Below are 4843 nucleotides of genomic sequence, written 5' to 3'. Positions count from 1 at the left end.
TCCTTAAATCACATTGTTTTGTTAACTGAGGTTTTGGTTGTTCAGTTTCTCTCACTGAATCAGCTCACATTTTCAATTCCTTTGTGGTGAAAAATGTGCCAATCTAATGGCACAGGACATGTGCGACTCCTGGAAAATGCTGCCCTGTTACAAATCTGGCCCAATTGTTACTGGGTAGTGCTATTTATTGAATTTTTAATTATCAGTGTAGAAAATATCAGAACACAAACTGGGATTCCACCTTCTGTTTGATTTCAGCAAGAAGCTCTACTTTCAATGAGAGACCAAAGTAAGGACAGCTGCCAACTTTTACCTGTAAGTCTAAACATTCCCAGTACTATTCCCATGTAAATAATAGACTTTGTTCTCCTATGAATACCTAAATTTCAGCACTATTCATCATTGAAGCATTGAATGAATACTATGCTTCTGACCAGAATCTGAAAGCAGGAAGTGACAGGCTAATGGGAGTTATGGTTTGGTCAAGTTCACATGAGAAAGTCATTCTTCCTCAAGGGAACTTAACCTACAGATTGGAAAATAACTGATTTTGAGGGAGCGAAAATAGGACTTGCGGAGATAAATTTGGGAAAATAATATTGGCAAAGAGCGATGTAAGACAACAATGTGAAGCATATAAAATGGTGTTCAACAGAATGCCAGGAAAATATGGTCTGCTGTGGGCAAGAACGAATTCAAGACTACTAAAACACATGGTTGCATAATAACATACAGAGAAAATAACTGTTAAAAAAGAAGCATAAACTACATTGGTGCACAATCCTTTGTTGTTTTTTTAGATTTAGATTAGATTACTTACAGTGTGGAAACAGGCCCTTCGGCCCAACAAGTCCACACCGACCCACCGAAGCGTAACCCACCCATACCCCTACATTTACCCCTTTTTTAACCTAACACTATGGGCAATTTAGCATGGCCAATTCACCTGACCCGCACATCTTTGTGACTGTGGGAGGAAACCGGAGCACCCGGAGGAAACCCACGCAGACACGGGGAGAATGTGCAAACTCCACACAGTCAGTCGCCTGAGTCGGGAATTGAACCCGGGTCTCTGGCGCTGTGAGGCAGCAGTGCTAACCACTGTGCCACCGTGCCGCCCTAACCGTGCCGTGTTGTCTAAGAGAGAAGACAAAGAGGTTTGGAGCAAAGTCATAAAGTAGTGAACAAAGTAAAGAGCAAAAATGAAATGACCAAGGACCGTAAAACAAAATAATAAAGTAATTAACAGGCACATCAATGAAAAAGGAAAGCTGTGATGGGAATATGGCCATTAAGGATAAATAGGATAATACCACAGAGGACAATAAAGACAAAGCAGAGATATTAATAATTATTTTGTTTCTTAACAGAGAGGCAGAAAAGATGGACATAACATCAAATTATAAATTGAATAATAAGTGAAAGTTAAAAAAGAATGGACTGAAAAAAACAAACCTCAAAGGTTCTAAGCCTCTGGTCTGTTTAGATTATATCTGTGTATGTTGAAATAATCCAGGGGAGAGATAGGCAAATCATTAAGTAGAATCGCTGAATCAAGCCTTTGGAGAAACACAGACTGCATCTACTACTGGAGACATTAATGCAGCAGAGAATGATTAGATTAGATTCCCTACAGTGTGGAAGCAGGTCCTTTAGCCCAACAAGTCCACACTGACCCACCCACCCAGTCCCATTTCCCTCTGACGAATGTACCTAACACCATCAGCAATTTAGCATGGCCAATTCTCCTGACCTGCACATATTTGGACTGTGGGAGGAAACCGGAGTACCCAAAGGAAACACACGCAGACACAGGGAGAATGTGCAAACTCCACACAGACAGTCGCTCGTGGTTGGAATCGAATCTGGGACCCTGGTGCTGTGAGGCAGCAGAGCTAACTACTGAGCCACCGTGCCACCCTATTTTACTGCACCTGGTATTCCCGGGCAGTCTCCCATCCAAGTTCTAACCAGACCTGAGTCTGCTTAGCTTCCGAGATTAGATGAGATCGAGTGTTTTCAGACTAGTATGGCCGGAGAATGAATGCCAGAGGCCAAATCATCTTCCCTTTTCACAGTAACTTTGAGTTTACAAGGTCCAAGCTTCATTGATAAAGAGAGAAAGTAAGTTTACAAGGGAAGTGGGTGATGGACTAGGGTGGTAAACAGGTGGGGAAGGGGTAGGGCACCAGGTATGTAATGGAATAGAGTTCCAGATGGGCAGAGGGTGGGTAGGTAGTTAAACAAATAAGGGGTGTAGAGTGGCAGGTGCGTGAGGGAATACAGTGTTAGGTTGGTGAATGAAGAGGTATTGTGACAGGTATTTAGGTGAGAAGATAGTATGGAAAATTGATGGAAGTTCACAGTGCCAAGTGGGGGAAGGGGCGAGTATACAGGGTGATATGTTAGTAGGTAAGGTGTTAAATTGATAGATCAGTCAAAGGGAAGGTGTACGAGGGGTTAGAGTGGCAGGTAATGGTATAAGGGTGTTGGGTGGCAGATGTGTAGGAATAACGGTAATTGGAGCACAGTTAGTGGGGGAATCAAATAAGGTGTTCCGTGGTAGGAGTTGGAGTGGCTAGCGTGAATGATTAGGGATTCAATAATATAGTTGGAGAAGGTTTTAATCCTTCTAACATTTCATGTATGACAGTAATGATAACTAATTTGGAGCCCTATGGTTCACTGAATCTAACTCAGAGGTGGGGATCCTTTCAGATGCTAGGCGTTGGTTTCCAACTTGAAAAACACTCAATAACTCTTCTGTGTGTTAGCAACTCAAGCTGATACATTATCCCCAATATGTGAGCTCATATCTTGTACAATAATGTTCTCTGTGGCACCTTGTTTAAAGCCTTCTCAAAATCGAAGTACACTACATCTGCTGGTTCCCCATTATCAACTCTGCTTCAAAGAGTTAGTGGGCGGCACGGTGGTTAGCACTGCTGCCTCACAGCGCCTGAGACCCGGGTTCAATTCCCGCCTCAGGCGACTGACTGTGTGGAGTTTGCACGTTTTCCCCGTGTCTGCGTGGGTTTCCTCCGGGTGCTCCGGTTTCCTCCCACAGTCCAAAGATGTGCAGGTCAGGTGAATTGGCCATACTAAATTGCCCATAGTGTTAGGTAAGGGGTAAATGTAGGGGTATGGGTGGGTTGCGCTTCGGCGGGGCGGTGTGGACTTGTTGGTCCGAAGTGCCTGTTTCCACACTGTAAGTAATCTAATATAATCTAATCTAAAAAGAGCTCCGGTAACTTATATGTGGAACATTATTTCTCTTTCACAAAAGTTTGTTGACTCTAATTGCATTTTCAAAGTATCCTGTTATTTTTCCTTTAATAATCGACTCTAGCTTTTTTTTCACAATGGCAAATGTTAGGCTAGTTGGCCAAAACTTTCCTGATTTCTGTCTCCCTTCCTTCTTTAACAAGGGCATCACATTAGCAGTTTTCCAATATCCCAAAACCCTCCAGGAATCCAGAGAGTTCTAAAATATTTCAAACAATGCCTCTACTATCTCCACAGCCACTTGCTTAAAAGCACTTAGTTATCAGATCCTGGTGACTTGTCTGCCTTCAGTTCAATTATTTTGTCAAATACATTGTCCCTTGTGCTACAGACTGCCACATGATCTATCATGCTATTAGCACTTTGCTTATCTGCCACATTTGGAATGTTTATAATGTCCTCCATCACGAAGACCATTGCAAAATATTGGTTTGAATTATCTTCCTGTTCTCTGTTCCTCGGTTTAAATTCCATATTTGCATACTCCAACTTGCTGCTGGTTTAAAAATAATTCCCAATCCTGTGGTGGCACGGTGGTTCAGTGGTTAGCACTGCTGCCTCACAGCGCCAGGGACCTAGGTTTGATTCCACTCTTATGCAACTGCCTGTGAGATTGCAAATTCTCCCTGTGTCTGTGCGGATTTCCTCCCACAATCCAAGGTTAGGTGAATTGGCCATGCTAAATTATCCATAATGTTACGTGCATTAGTCAAAGGGAAATTTAGGGCTGGGGAATGGGTCTGGGTGGGTTACTCTTCGGTGGGTCAGTGTGGACTTGTCTGGCCGAAGGCCTGTTTCCATACTGTAGGAATTATAATTCTAGTTTTTGCCACTTTGTTTGTCTTGGTTTTTGATTGGGCATTCTCCTTGACCATCCTTATTAACTATAGCTGGTTCATTCTTTGGACCGAATCTTTCTTGATCAATAATGTTTTGCTGAAATAGGTTAATGCAGGTATTTTTTCCTCGGATGGGTGATTTCAGGACTAGAAGACATACATTTGATGTTAGAACAAAGAGATTTTAAAAAAGACATGAGGATCATTTTACACAGAAGATGGTTTGTGTTGGAATGAACTTCCTGAGGAAGTGGTGGATCTGGGCACATTTAAGAAGTTTAAAAGACATTTAGATGAGTACATGGGTAGGAAAGATTTGGAGGGATATGGGCCAGGAGCAGGCTAGTTTAGTTTGGGACTATGTTCGGCATGGACTGGTTGGACCAAAGGGTCTATTTTTGTGCTTTATGACTCTATAACTCTATGTCACCACAGTAATTACTCTCCGAAAACATAAGATCATGAATTGAATCTTGCCCTTTGTACAAGGAAACTTTGTGAGGTCCAAATAATGTGTCAACTGTTTAAATTAATGCATTATACTCCAAGTACTTCCTTCCATAATTTGTCTTGTCACAACATCAGCTAGTGGACATTCAGCAGATAAAATTGGGCTTACTTGATGTCACTTCTCCTTTGTGTGAAAGCCTAATGCAATTTTTTGCTGGAACTGTTGCTTTTGGATCTTGCTGTATTAGCCTCATTGTGAGACCTTTGCA

General features: G+C 42.1%; 1 pseudogene; it reads right to left on the bottom strand.

Moving 5' to 3' along the window:
- Window positions 1–1922: 1922 nt before the first annotated feature.
- LOC122539611 lies at window positions 1923–2041 on the bottom strand (annotated as a pseudogene).
- Between the last annotated feature and the right edge of the window lie 2802 nt (window positions 2042–4843).

Source organism: Chiloscyllium plagiosum, chromosome 32 (assembly GCF_004010195.1).
Source record: "Chiloscyllium plagiosum isolate BGI_BamShark_2017 chromosome 32, ASM401019v2, whole genome shotgun sequence".
NCBI classification, from domain to species: Eukaryota; Metazoa; Chordata; class Chondrichthyes; order Orectolobiformes; family Hemiscylliidae; genus Chiloscyllium; species Chiloscyllium plagiosum.
The sequence above is the reverse complement of the archived record's forward strand: the minus strand, read 5'-3'. Positions and strand labels throughout refer to the sequence as shown.